We start from the raw sequence: 15,884 nt of genomic DNA, 5'->3' as shown, positions 1-15,884 counted from the left end.
GGACCAAAATGTGATTGTCTTATGGGAATGAATTAATAAGTAACATCTGCCCCTGTAAATATTGGGAAAAGGGTAAGAAATGCATTGAAAACTGTCTATATGTATATAGAATGTCTGCATTGTGGATTAACTGTGTAAACATTGAAACTACATGTCCCAGAATTCATGGGCATGACAAACAGGGAGTAATATAAAAACAGTTGCTGAAGGTATTACCACTTACCGTGACCAAGGCCGCAAGGCTGAAACGCGTCGGTGTGCAGACTGGGCTCTGTTGAATAAACCATAAAAGAGAAAATAAAGTTCCTGAGTGCAGCGTCTTCTTGTTGCAAAATATATATATATATATATATATATACACGTACATACATATATATGTATAACTAAATATTCATATTACCTACTAATCCATTTATTCTGAGATTGTATATATTATATGCTATGCATTTCCTGTATGTTTATATGAATGTAAACTCATGGTAGATTGGAATACTGGAGGTTTATAATTGAATTTGGACATATACCTGATTAGGAAGGACGTACTGGTACGGAAAATAACTTTTGTTGTTAAATAAATATAAAAGACTTGTCCAGGCCCTGAGGAAGTCTTTGGGTTACACCCTTTGACGAAACACGTGTTGGCTGTTGGCTGTTGTCTTCATTACCAAGATTCTACATGTGCATCAAACAAGTCTTCTTGATCATCTGTGAATAGGACTAAAAGACTGATGACTACAAATGATTATTTAGTAGGTGCGTGACTGACTGTATAAGTGAGTGATTTAACGCGTCTTACTGAATGCATGGGTTAGTGACTAAACTGTGCGAAAGTCTGTATTAGTATTAGGCCTGGCAAGTATAGATCCCCCAGTGGGAGAATCAACTCTGTTTACATAATGCTATAGAAAATTAGTGAGAAAGCAAATATAAAAGAAAGAACATTCTTATCTGGTGTCTGAAAGACCAGAAGTGATAGCAAGTCAATGTGAAGAAAGGGGAAGGGATCCCAAAAGACAACATTCCTGGGCATTGAAACATTATACCATGAGTTTACATTCATATAAACATACAGGAAATGCATAGCATATAATGTATACAATCTCAGAATAAATGGATTGATGTTTAATGAGCCTAGGCATAATCAATTGGTATGCAGATGTACCGTCAATTCCTCATCAATGTTATGCCCTTCAGGATGAAAAGTCCCCAAATCAATAATGTGCATGGATTCACCCTGTTTGCTCCATCGGCTCAGCGTGCCACCCCCACGATCCAAGCTTCCTGGAAGGAGCTTTCGCTGCTTGGGATATATATATATATATATATATTCACTCACTCATAATCACTCACTCATACAGTCAGTCACGCACCTACTAAATCCTTCATCCAGACACTTATACATCCACTCATTCTTCAATATGTAAAACATATTTAAACTTTACAGAAACACACAGACACTGGATGATGTCATCAGTGATGTAATCAGTGATGTCATTTTAGATGTCATCAGTGATGTCATCAGTGAATTCATTTGAGATGTCATCAGTGATGTCATCAGTGATGTCACTGACCATGTCATGAATGATGTAATATGTGACATCATCAGCAGTGGATTGCGGGCGCGCGAGTTATAGTGAGTCCAACTAACTATAACGTGGGAATTTCAATGGTTTTGTATGAGTAAAATGTTCAGCTAACTATAACTGGTGTGAAACCTATGCGTTTGTCAGTGAATTTCCAAGGTTTTTTAAATGCTAATTCCTAACTATAACGATTGTGAAACCTATGGTTTTTTCAGTGAATTTCAAAGGTTTTTTAAAAGCTAATTCCTTGCTATATCGAGTTTGTAACCTACGATTTTTAAAGTGAATTATTACGTTTTTTTAGTAGCTGTTTTTTATAACTATTAATTATTATATTTTTTATATATTTTTTCTAAAATTAATTTTTCAATGTATTTTTCATGTGTTTTTTTTTTATCATTTTGCCTCGGAGCGCTCAGGGTGCGCTCACCGGTAAGCGCACCCGTAAACGCAGCGAGAGCGCTATTCCCGCGTGTATGTATTTAAAGTAAATAGAGAGGTTGACGGCAGCCAATAGATTGTAGCATCTAGCATTATGGCTGACTCCAGTTGGTTACTGCTTGTGCGGAGCGTTTTCTGAGGAGTGAGAGGACGGAGTGAACTTACCTGCTGCCGTGAGGGGAACGGCCCAACGGGCTACTTTTGGGGCTGTAAACACTCGCGCTGCACCACTGACATCGCCGCCGTAGGGACTCGATTTCCCAGGTGCCCCGGCGGTTGTGGCGCGAGTGACGCAAGCAGAGCGCCCGGAGGCGCGTTAAAAGAGAGGAGCGCCGAGCGCTCATTGGGAGCGTTTTCTGAGGAGTGAGAGGACGGAGTGAACTCACCCCCTGCCATGAGGGGAACGGCCCAACAGGCTACTTTTGGGGCTGTTAACACTCGCGCTGCACCACTGACATCGCCGCCGTAGGGACTCCATTTCCCAGGTGCCCCGGCGGTTGTGGCTCGAGTGACGCAAGCAGAGCGCCCGGAGGCGCGTTAAAAGAGAGGAGCGCCGAGCCCAAACCAGAATCGGGCGCTATTCAGTTGGGCCGCGCTTCAATGATTAAAATCCGCGGTATCAGGAGTTGACCGGGTCAGTCGGTAGTAAGATCTATATCCTGGTTTCCAGAAACCAGGAAATTCTGGGCTGCTGCCCCAGGCTTCCAATTCCTTAGCCCTTGCCCGCACTGACCGGGTTATTTTTCCTCCCCGGCATTAGAGGCTTATAATGTTAAAGGCAATTACTAAATGTCCTGATATTGGTCCCCATGACTAAGTAGTGGGACCGAAACACCGTCGACTTGTTATACACCTTATACAAATACTTGATTTATATTTTATATGTAATAGTGTTTATTTGATATTTCTGTACACTCAAATCTTTACAGAAATCGCTACTTTTGCCTTGAAAAGCCCTACTCTTGTCCTCTGTCTACCTTTTGTACTGATCTGACTATGTCTGGGTACAGGCTTGTGCCCCACACTGGTGATTTGTTGAAGGTATTCCTTTTGTATAAAAAGATTTCAATTGAGTAAAAAATTGAAGACCTCTGTCCGGCTGGACATGTCGCTCAAAATCTAGAATTGATTCCGTCTATATTCATTGTTTCGCATATAATTCTTTTGCAAGGACCGTTGTTGTTTCATAAAATACTTATAAAAGTAGCATTTTTGATTTTAAATAACCGTATTTTAACTTTAAACGCATTTCCTAAAATCGAACAAAACGTCATTCAGGCGCGCCGCGTAAGCGCCCCCGGAAGTGCCTACGTACGTGCAGCGTAAGCGCTCCGGTGCGCGCAGCGTAAGCGCGTCAAGTCATGTGACCTTAAAATAACACTTTTCATTGGTTGTTAACAGTTTTTTTTTGCAACTAATGAAAACCCCACCCATTTCCTTCACTACCTCTTTCACTTTGGAGAGAGCAAGACCTATTCCCTTCTTCTCTTCAATTCTTTGCAAAGAATGGCTGCAAAACCACCAATCAGCAGTGATGACTCTGATGAGTTTCTCCAGGAGGACCCTCCTCAGCCAAAAGTGAAGAAGCACTTCATTTGGAATTTTTTTACAATTCCAGAAGGGGAGAAGAAGGTAAATGCTCCTAAGGTGGAGTGCAAGAATTGCCACACTGTTCTTTCTTGTGGTGACCGCACCAAAAAATATAGTTTTGGGAACTCTACCATGATAAGGCATGTGCAAAGAAGGCACCCTCAGAACTATGCCCGCAAGAGTGTCAAGGACCTGGCACGGAATGCCCCGAGAGATGGCGCCTCGACTTCCACCGGAGGAGCAACATCATCGGGGAGAGGAAGAGCAGTGGAGCTGATACCCAACATTCAGCCTGTTTTACTGACATTACCATTAGGTGTAAGCAGTGTGACGAACTGCTTTGTTATGGGGAGCAGAGTATCCTACTAATTGTACGCAAAAGAGAAGAACACCGCTGCCCTCCCCAGCCCTAATTTTTCCCCTTTTTTTTGCTCCTGTTGAGCAGTTTGGCATTCCCTATTTTTGTTTTTGTTCTGAAAAAAAAAAAAAAAAAATTAAAAACGTTCGGAAAAAGTAAAAAAAAAAAAAAAAAAAAGAAGAAAAAAAACAGTTCTTTTTAGAACTACCTCCAATTCTCCAAAAAGAGCTATATTCTTTACAAATTCAAAAGGAGTGAGTGAAGTGGAGTGCAGTGAGAGAGGAAAGGAAAATGAGTGAGGGAGCAAAGAAAGGGACGAGAGGGGAAGGGAAGTGAAGTAGGGGGACTGAAAGAAGGTGAGTGTGGGAGGTGAGTGAGGGGAAGGGGAGTGAGCAAGGGGAATGAGGATAAGTGAGGAAAGCGGAGTAAGGGAACGGGGGTGAGGAAGGGTAAGAGAAGAGCAGTGAGGTTGAGGAAAGAGTGGTGATAGAGAGTGGATAAAGGCAAGTGAGCGTGAGACAAGGGGAGTGAGGGAGTGAGGAGACAGAGGAAGTAAAGGAAAGAGTGAGAGAAGAGGACTGAGTGAGGCAGCAAAGAAAGATAAGTGAGAGAGTGTAGGTGAGTTATAGGGAGTAAGTGTGATGGAAGAGGAGTGAGAGAGTGAGGGGATGGAGGTAGTGAAGCTAAGAGAGAGGGAGTGAGGGAAGGAGAATGAGGATATGACAGGACAGAGGTAGTGAGAGAAAGAGTGAGTGAAGTGGAGTAAGGTGAGTAAGGTAAGGGGAATGAGGGAGTGAGCGAAGGAATGGAAGAGAGGGGAAGAGGACTGAAGCGTAGGTACTGAGAGAAGGTGAGTGGGGGATGAAAGTAAAGGGAAAAGGAGAGAAAGATATGGAATGAGGGGTAGTGAGGGAACCAGACTAAGAGAACGGGAGTGAAAGAACGGCAGAGAACATGAGTAAAGAGGGATGAAAGAGGGTGGATAAAAGTGAGTGAGGGTAAGACAAAGGGAGTGAGGAAGTGAGGGGATAGAGGTACTGAAGGAAAGAGTGACAGAAAGGGACTGAGTAAGGGAGCAAAGAAAGATAAGAGGGAGTGTGACTGAGTTATAGGGAGTGAGCGTAACAGAAGAGGAGTGAAAGACTAAGAGGACGGACAGAATGGGGGTAAGAGAGAGAGAGTGAGGGAAGGGGAGTGAGTAAGTAAGAGGACAGAGGGAGTGAGAGAAGGAGTTACTGAAGTGGAGTAAGGAGAGTAACAGAAGAGAAAAGAGTGAAGGAGCAAAGGAAGGGAAGAGAGAGGACGGGAATTAAAACAGGAGAGCTGAAAGAAAGTGAGTGTGGGAGTGTGGCTGAGTTATAGGGAGTGAGCATGACAGAAGAGGAGTGAGGGACTAAGAGGACGGAGAGAATGAGGCTAACAGAGAGAGAATGAGAGAAGAGGAGTGTAGAAGTAAGAGGACAGAGGGAGTAAGAGAAGGAGTTAGTGAAGTGGAGTAAGGAGAGTAAGGGAAGGGAAAAGAGTGAAGGAGCGAAAGAAGGGAAGAGAGAGTAAGGGAAGTAAAACAGGAGATCGGAAAGAAAGTGAGTGTGGGAGTATGGCTGAGTTATAGGGAGTGAGCGTGACAGAAGAGGAGTGAGACAGTGAGAGGACGGAGAGAGTGAGGTTAAGAGAGAGAGTGTGAAGGAAGGGGAGTGTAGAAGTAAGAGGACAGAGGGAGTAAGAGAAGGAGTTAGTGAAGTGGAGTATGGAGAGTAATGGAAGGGAAAACAGTGAAGGAGCAAAGAAAGGGAAGAGAGAGGAAGGGAAGTAAAACAGGAGAGCTGAAAGAAAGTGAGTGTGGGAGTGTGGCTGAGTTATAGGGAGTGAGCATGACAGAAGAGGAGTGAGAGACTAAGAGGATGGAGAGAATGAGGCTAACAGAGAGAGAATGAGGGAAGGGGAGTGTAGAAGTAAGAGGACAAAGGGAGTAAGAGAAGGAGTTAGTGAAGTGGAGTAAGGAGAGTAAGGGAAGGCAAAAGAGTGAAGGAGTGAAGGAAGGGAAGAGAGAGGAAGCAAAGTAAAGGAGAAGGTCTGAAAGAAGGTGAGTGTGGGAGGGGAGTGACGAAAAGGGGAGTAAATGTGGGGATTGAGAATAAGTGAGGGAAGCGCAGTAAGGGAACGGGGGTGTGGGTGGGTGAGAGAAGAGTAGTAAGGTTAAGGAAAAGAGTGTTGAGACAGTACATTTTGTACGTCAAACTTACCTTATAAGTAATGTCAACTTAATTACATATTTTCAGTAAATTTAATATCTGTGAAAGAGAAAAAATAAGTAAGTAATAATATTTATAATATATATTTTACAATACAAGAGACAAAGCAGGAGATTAAAAGTCATAAAAGGGTGAAGCTCCTCAAGACCTGGCTCTTCGAGCAGTAGCAGACCCCTCCCTCCCAGTGCCTTGAGACCCTTCCGGGTGAGTAGCGCGCTATACAAATGTCCATGATTGATTGATTGATTGATAATAAGAGATAAAGGAGGAGTGAAGGACTCAGAAAGGAAAACAAAGGAATGGTGAAGGTCAGAGAGAGTGAAAAAGAAATAGAGGGAGAGCAAATTACTAAAAGGATAATGACATGGATACATTCAGTGACAGAGAAGAAGAGCAGGACAGAGAAATGAAGTGAAGGTGAGTAAGATACTAAAGGAATGTGCATTAGGAAAACTAAAGGAAGAAAGGGGAGTAAAGAAAGGGAAGTGAGTGACAAGGAAGCAGAAGTGAGTGACGGTGGATTCATGACAATGAGGGATGGAAGGTGAGTGAGGGTGAATGTAGGGTCGTAAGACAGTGAGGGGACAATGGGAGGGAGGGTAACAGAGAGAGAGTGAGAGAAGACAAGTGAGAATATGAGAGAACAGAGGGAGTGAGAGAAAGAGTGAGTAAAGGGGAGTAAGGTGAGTAAGGGAAAGAGAATGACTGAGGGAGCAAAGGAAGGAAAGAAGGGGAAGAGAAGTGAAGCAAAGGGACTGGTAAAAGCTGAGTGCGTGAGGAGAGAAAGAGGAAGGGGTGTTAATGATGATGAATGAGGATAACTGAGGGAACCGGAGTAAAGAAACAAGGGTGAGGGAGGGTGAGTGAAGGGCAGTGAGGTTGAGGAAAGAGGGAAGATAGAGAGAGGATGAAAGCAAGTGAGCATGAGACAAGGGAAGTGAAGGAGTGAGGACATAGAGGTAGTGAAGGAAAGAGTGACAGAAAGGGACTGAGTGAGAGAGCAAAGAAAGGTAAGTGAGGGAGTGTGGGTGAGTTATAGGGAGTGAGCATGATGGAAAAGGAGTGAGAGAGTGAGAGGACCGAGAGAGTGAGGCTAAGAGAGAGGGAGTGAGGGAAGGGGAGTGAGGATGTGAGAGAAGGAGTGAGTGAAGTGGAGTAAGGTGAGTGAGAGAAGGGGAATTATTGAGGGACCAAAGAAAGGAAAGAAGGGGAAGGGGAGTGAATTAGAGTGACTGACAGCTGGAAAGTGGTGGATGGGTGAGAGGGAAAGGGCAGTAAAGGAATGGGGAATGAGGATAAGTGAGGGAAGTGGAATAAGGGAAGGGAGGTGAAGGAGGGTGAGAGAAGGGCAGTGAGGGTGACTTAAGAGGAGTGATAGAGGGTGGTAAAAGGAGAGTGAGTGTGAGACAAGGAGAGAATAATATATATTTAATAATACAAAATATAATTTAACTTGTACAACATGTTATATGGTTTATTTTTGCTGTTCTCAGAATATATTGAATTTCACCTAAAACAGTGACTTCAATACTACTCATCATATGACAGCGGGCTAAAAAAACACAATCAAAATGATTGTGTTTAAAAAACCCATACAACAATTCAAAAAATAATGTAACATTTAGAAAAAACATATCTTAACTCATTTTTGATCCACGTACTTTTCCACGAGGCCAAATAGTATATGGAAAGTCCTTTTCTTTGGAAATTACTCAATAGTATTCTTATTCTTCCATTTACCCGAGTTTCTGAAAGAAAAGCTCCAACATCTTATACGTTATGAAAGAGAAGAGTAGTAAGGTTAAGAAAAAGAGTGTTGAGACAGTACATTTTGTACGTCAAACTTACCTTATAAGTAATGTCAACTTAATTACATATTTTCAGTAAATTTAATATCTGTGAAAGAGAAAAAATAAGTAAGTAATAATATTTATAATATATATTTTACAATACAAGAGACAAAGCAGGAGATTAAAAGTCATAAAAGGGTGAAGCTCCTCAAGACCTGGCTCTTCGAGCAGTAGCAGACCCCTCCCTCCCAGTGCCTTGAGACCCTTCCGGGTGAGTAGCGCGCTATACAAATGTCCATGATTGATTGATTGATTGATAATAAGAGATAAAGGAGGAGTGAAGGACTCAGAAAGGAAAACAAAGGAATGGTGAAGGTCAGAGAGAGTGAAAAAGAAATAGAGGGAGAGCAAATTACTAAAAGGATAATGACATGGATACATTCAGTGACAGAGAAGAAGAGCAGGACAGAGAAATGAAGTGAAGGTGAGTAAGATACTAAAGGAATGTGCATTAGGAAAACTAAAGGAAGAAAGGGGAGTAAAGAAAGGGAAGTGAGTGACAAGGAAGCAGAAGTGAGTGACGGTGGATTCATGACAATGAGGGATGGAAGGTGAGTGAGGGTGAATGTAGGGTCGTAAGACAGTGAGGGGACAATGGGAGGGAGGGTAACAGAGAGAGAGTGAGAGAAGACAAGTGAGAATATGAGAGAACAGAGGGAGTGAGAGAAAGAGTGAGTAAAGGGGAGTAAGGTGAGTAAGGGAAAGAGAATGACTGAGGGAGCAAAGGAAGGAAAGAAGGGGAAGAGAAGTGAAGCAAAGGGACTGGTAAAAGCTGAGTGCGTGAGGAGAGAAAGAGGAAGGGGTGTTAATGATGATGAATGAGGATAACTGAGGGAACCGGAGTAAAGAAACAAGGGTGAGGGAGGGTGAGTGAAGGGCAGTGAGGTTGAGGAAAGAGGGAAGATAGAGAGAGGATGAAAGCAAGTGAGCATGAGACAAGGGAAGTGAAGGAGTGAGGACATAGAGGTAGTGAAGGAAAGAGTGACAGAAAGGGACTGAGTGAGAGAGCAAAGAAAGGTAAGTGAGGGAGTGTGGGTGAGTTATAGGGAGTGAGCATGATGGAAAAGGAGTGAGAGAGTGAGAGGACCGAGAGAGTGAGGCTAAGAGAGAGGGAGTGAGGGAAGGGGAGTGAGGATGTGAGAGAAGGAGTGAGTGAAGTGGAGTAAGGTGAGTGAGAGAAGGGGAATTATTGAGGGACCAAAGAAAGGAAAGAAGGGGAAGGGGAGTGAATTAGAGTGACTGACAGCTGGAAAGTGGTGGATGGGTGAGAGGGAAAGGGCAGTAAAGGAATGGGGAATGAGGATAAGTGAGGGAAGTGGAATAAGGGAAGGGAGGTGAAGGAGGGTGAGAGAAGGGCAGTGAGGGTGACTTAAGAGGAGTGATAGAGGGTGGTAAAAGGAGAGTGAGTGTGAGACAAGGAGAGAATAATATATATTTAATAATACAAAATATAATTTAACTTGTACAACATGTTATATGGTTTATTTTTGCTGTTCTCAGAATATATTGAATTTCACCTAAAACAGTGACTTCAATACTACTCATCATATGACAGCGGGCTAAAAAAACACAATCAAAATGATTGTGTTTAAAAAACCCATACAACAATTCAAAAAATAATGTAACATTTAGAAAAAACATATCTTAACTCATTTTTGATCCACGTACTTTTCCACGAGGCCAAATAGTATATGGAAAGTCCTTTTCTTTGGAAATTACTCAATAGTATTCTTATTCTTCCATTTACCCGAGTTTCTGAAAGAAAAGCTCCAACATCTTATACGTTATGAAACAAAAGTTATATTTCCAGCTCTGGCTTACTTATGATTAATATTTCCTATAATACTCACATCACACACTACGTGATACACTTACACTACCTCTATGACAACTACAAGTTTTTAATATCTTAATCAATCTCACTCACAAAGTAATTTTGAACAGCAGACTACGTTTTATTAACTGCTCAAATCTTCATAGGCTAATTACCTTTCCTAAAATTTTGGTTGTAAGAATACTAGGTAAGAATTTGGTAACTGATAAGGCAAACGTTGTGTGAAAGTCAATTGAGTATCATTGCAATTACTCCAGCCTTTTTGACATTTTAAATAAGCTGTGTAATGTTCTGATGTTATGGAAGGACCATCATGGAAAATAATTGCTGCAGTTGCAAAGGTTCTCTCTGAAATGGATAATTGAGAAGCCAACAATTTTTTTATTAAAGTTGTCAATTTAGTTCCATCAGGTCTACATCGTTTGAACATTAAAATTACATACTGTCCATATCTTTGTATAAATAATGTTGATAGCATTGCAGATTTACTAACTAAATTATTAAAAGACACTGATTTGCAGTCTGGTAAAGTCAAATATATAAATCTTTCAGTGTCTATTATAGTACTACTTGAAAAGGAGCAATTGTCGCAGTCATGCTGCCATTTATAAGAAAGGCCAAAAAGTTTTCTACATCTACACCTTCATCTTGCAATACAACAAGCATATACATTAGAAATTCCTGACAATCTTGCTGAATATTCTGTGAAAATGTATTAGACCAGAACATATGTCTAAAACATTTCAAATTTCAGAAACACTTTGTATTTTTGTTCTATCACTGCTACATTTCTCAAACACAGAATTCAACAAAGAACAAAATCTTTGATCCCGATCTTCAGCAATCTGTTCTTGTACAGTTTGGAGAAAAAAACAACATTAACCTCTACATTAGCATAGCAGTTGACACCAGAACTGTTTTCAAACTGAAATCCAACATCTTTAACTAAATCCTTTTCCTTTCTGCTTACAATTACTGATTCATCTACTTTTTTTCTTTTTGCTACAACTTCACTACAATTTTTCTCATTTCTTCTTTTTCGGCCTACTACACGCTTTTCAAATAGAGGATATTGAGGTAAATTTGGAGCATACTCTCTTCTTAACCTATTATATTCTTATACACAATTTAGATCAGCACTAATCTTTGTCTCATAAAAATCAATCAAGTAGAATCCCGATAAAGTTCTGACTCAAGATAAAGCAACATATGCCATACCCTCTTTGAACACAGAACTTCCAATATTCACCAAAGCACTATCTGTACTTAAACCTTGAGATTTATGAATAGTCACTGCATATGCCAAAGAAACAGGAAACTGTTTTCGGCGGACATATAAATCTTTCACAAGCAAAAATCGAGCAGAACAATGACTGATTTGTTGTACTTCTTCAATCCCATCAAATTACATTTTTAGAAATTCAATTCCATCTCTATTTCGGTAATTCACAAAATTAACAACAAGACCCATTGCTCCATTTACTAAACCTTTTTCCACATGTAAATTCCGTCGTAAAGTTATACGACAATTTAAAGATACATACAGAGTCTTTTCCAAACCAGCAGTTTTAGATATTGTCTTCTCTAAAGAATCTAATTTTGATTTCAATTTTTCTGACAAAATAATAGTTGCTCCTTCATGCTCTATTTTATCCATAGCTTCGAGGTTCACAATCTGTTGATTTTCTAACTGTAACATTTTGTTGTTGAAGATTGAACATTCTTGCAGAGTTTGCATCAAGCATATAACAGATTTGTTTTCAGGAATTTTCTTAAAAATATTCTCTGGGAGAATATTTTCATTTGGAAACAAATTTGAAAGTAATCGTCCATATAAAGCTTCTTTGCCATGCGCAGTTAGTTTTCCAATTCTTACATCTTGTAGAATATTTTTATAATCTTCATCCTTTGCTTGTCGCATATTTTGAAGCAGTTCTGCATATTTGAAATGTAACCATATGTTAACATTTCCAATGCTTCCTAGGCACTTCCTGGTATCTTCATGTGTAAGCATTTTAAACACTGGTTGTCCTTTAACTGGAGTTAGCTGCAGTAGATCTCCAAAAACAATGATGTGTTTGCCTCCAAATAACACATCATACTCTGTTTTAAGAATTTCTTGCATTCTTAAATGCACAAAAGCAAGCATTACATTTGATACCATGCTTACCTCATCAATGATAAGAAGTTTCATTTTCTTTAGAACTCTTGAAACTTCACAACAAGCTTCTCCAGATAGCTTGTGGTATTGTAATTTATTATCATGCTCTACTGGCAGCATCAATAAGCGATGTAGAGTAATCCCTTTAATGTTGTGTGCTGCCAACCCAGTTGGAGCGGTAACAACACAAGACAGCGATGACTCCGTTCTTTTCTGCAGATACGTTGCAATTGCTTTAATCAGAAAACTTTTTCCAGTTCCTGCTTCTCCACTCACGTACAGTCGGACAGGTATAATTGATGCACATGAGCACTCTTTTTTCTCATGATATAAACCATGCTCAATCTGTTCTGTGACTTCGTCATATATTTGTCTCTGCTCAATGTTTAGTTCTTTTTCCAAATCTTCTAAGTTAACTACATCCTCCTGAGCTTGTTCCATGGCTCTTTCCACTTCATTCATGGCAGTGGTAGCTTCATTTTCTATAATTGGTCCTCCTAGTGGATCCTGACTCAATGAAGCAGAACTCTGACTGTCTTGAGAACTGTCTCTAGCAATCTCTGCTGCAATTGTAGCTTCTTGCTGTATTTCCTCGTTCAACATTTGCAGATAATTTGAAAAAACAGGACATTCTATGGTATCCTTGGTTGCATTGAACGAATCTTCATAAGTAAGAAAATCTCCAAGTAGTTCCTCTTCTGTACGCCATGGCTTAAAGAGTTGCAAAAGAGCTAAATAGTAAAATTCCCTTTTGTCTGAAGATTCACAACTCAATTTTCGATGATTAATCAAATGGCCTTTTCTTTGTTTCACCAGACAGCCTTCACATCCAATTACAGCATATATACCTTTATTGATATCTTCTGTGACGTTCCTCTTAAAAGTATAGGTTTGCAGAACTTCATAGTGAAAAACGTTCTCAAGATGACTACTTCTATTTGGATAGTATGTATCCAACATGTTTGTTTTCAAAATATCTGTACTGTCTGGTTCTTTCTCTGCCAAATACTCTATTTCATGTACAGATTTCAAAACTCGGTTTCGTGTTGCAGCAAGACCTAGACTCACCCAAATGATGGTTCTAGATTTGGCATATAGACTTGCTGATGATAACCGATCAGAACATTCATATGCTCCAATTTCTCGATGCAACAACATCTTCAGACTGTAACTGTATAATTTTTTGCTTAGACTCTTTTCATGTGAAATTTCCTCCCACATTTCCTTCAGTTCCGTCTTTTCTGATTTTGTGATGTAAGACGTCACATATCGAGCCACAGCAATAGAGTTGTCAGCAACATATTGATAATCCATGTTAGCATTCCACATGGACAAAATGACTGGGTTGTAGTCATTTATGTATTTGGACTCCTCATTTCTTCTTTGTATGTATTTTTCAGTGATTTTCTTGTCACAGTATGTCGCAGAGAAGACATAAAATTGTTCACTCTTCCTTTCGATGTTACTGGACGTGGAAATGCAAAACGACATTTTGTGTAGAACTTGTCCTTGGATTTGTATTTTCGACGACAGTATTTCCCACAACGATGGGTTTGAAAGCGTAAAACTTGAGGTCTTAAATTGTTTTCTTCTGTACTTTCGGAACAGCACATGTAGAATACTGCTCAATGAAACTCATCAATTTCTCATCTGAATCTGTTCCAAATTGTGGTGCATCTTTAATCCATAGCAGCATATGTATGTGAGGAGCACCTCTTGCTTGATACTCCTTTCTCCAAAAGAAATCCAACACCTCTCCAAGCGGAGGATTTTTGTTTGTTTGTAATAAAAGACATCATAGCTTCAAACTTATGATTGAAATATCTGCATACATTAACTGGATCCAAAGAGCACAGTTCTCCAGGTGTCTTGTATTCAATATTTTTAATGTTTTTATTTGCCTCTCGTAGAAATTCAAGTAAGTCTTCCCAAGCATATTCAGCACAGCTAAGAGTGAGGAACCATGTAGGAGTTCCTAAGTTTCTTAGCATACATTTCAATTCCCCATGACGATGGTACCAATACTCGTTAGTACAATGCTGACATGCCATGAGATTAATTAGCTGAGATTCCAAAACACTGTCTTGCAGTTTCACTTTATCCATAAAGTCCCTTGCCGAAATATTTTGTAGATGTACTCCACTTTTCAGTATATGGTTCACTGCATAAGAAAGTCCAGACAAGTCACTCTCAAACAGTAGATGGAACAAATATGGAATGCATTGACAAAACCTTGGATCTTCTGCATATAATCTTGAAGTCCGGTATTCAGATGCAGGAATTTGAACAGGTCGGTCGTCATATCGTCCACCTTGACCTGTTGAAAATAACTGTGGAAAACAACGAGCTTCCAAACTTTCTTCCCATACACTAAGGAGACTTCCTTTTGCTTCTTTCATTTGAGACAAGTCAATAGCATTCCCCATTACTTCTTTGGAATGCAATGGATGAACACTATAATGTTCATAAATTTCTTCACTTCTAGAGACATCAACTTTTTCAATTTGCCCAGCTGAGAAATCACTGTCCTCTTCTACAGTTGTTTCCCCTTCTCCCTCAGATACATTTTGGTAGTAGTGATTGTTTTTTACCAAATACAACGTTGCCTTTTTGACTTTCCTAACATCCACTAATTCTTGCCAGATTTTCTTACTTTTTGTCAGAACACCATTAACTAGAATAACCAGAGGTTCCTCTTCTACATTTTCTACACCAATTGTATCAATATTTCTCTTAAAATCTAGAGGCAAATAAACAACTCTTCCCTTTAATCCTCTCTGTAAATCTGAAGGAGGCAATTTCCCTGTCTTAGGCTCCATGCGAACAATAGCCTGAAAAGGATGCACACATTGAATCAGAATAGACTCATAGGTATTTAAATCCATCAATTCAGAAGGAATGTCTACCAACTCCAGATTATTATGAACAGCTTGAGCAGGCATTCTGTTTTCATTTAATTTATTATAACAATATTTACAAATACGTTGATCAGAACCCAAATCAAAACAATTTTCTACCAGCAAATAAGTTGCAAAATCCTTCCACTCATTATTATTTTACTTTTCGCTTTTTACATATAAATCAACTAATCTAGTCTGATTCTTATAATGAGTTCGTCGACAACACACACAAGTAAAATTAGGCCTTTCACTTGAATTGACCTTAAACTTTGTAATTTCATGTTCAAATTTTTCTGTACTTGAAATCTCTACATTCTCTTCCACATTACCTTCTATTACTGTATCAATTTCTGCACTGTCCTCTTTTTCACCAAAGTAACAAAACTCAATTTCTTCACAAATGTTCTTCACATCTAATTCAGTTCCATGCAAAAGAACACTGTTTAACTGTTTTAGCTTAAGTGCTGGACTTTTTGCATAATACAACCTTCTCACTAATTTCCTCACTTTATTATGATGCACTGTTAACATCCTAAAATGGTGAAAAACACATTGACATACTTTTCTTGAAAGACAAGCCAGTGAATGCCCTTGCAAACCTGTTTTTTCTCTCACTATACAAGGATCTAACTCTTGCAAAATTTCCTTTTTTTGTTTTAGACTTTTCTCAGTATATGTCCGTAAGAAACTGAGAAACAAATCAATTGAATCCTGTCGCACACTACAAATACTACTACAATTCCAAGTATACATTGGAGCCTTAGGACATCTCCCTAAAATTTCATCAGCTATAACCTCGTCTGTATTTCTAGGCACAATTTTTTCTTTTTCAAACGGACAACCGTCCTTCACCTCATATGCTCGACCACTGGTGTCAACTGCATGCACCAAATCATTATCCTGAAAGTAAATTTC

Source organism: Lissotriton helveticus, chromosome 7 (genome assembly GCF_964261635.1).
Source record: "Lissotriton helveticus chromosome 7, aLisHel1.1, whole genome shotgun sequence".
In the NCBI taxonomy this organism is placed as follows: Eukaryota; Metazoa; Chordata; class Amphibia; order Caudata; family Salamandridae; genus Lissotriton; species Lissotriton helveticus.
Note: the sequence above shows the minus strand (reverse complement) of the source record.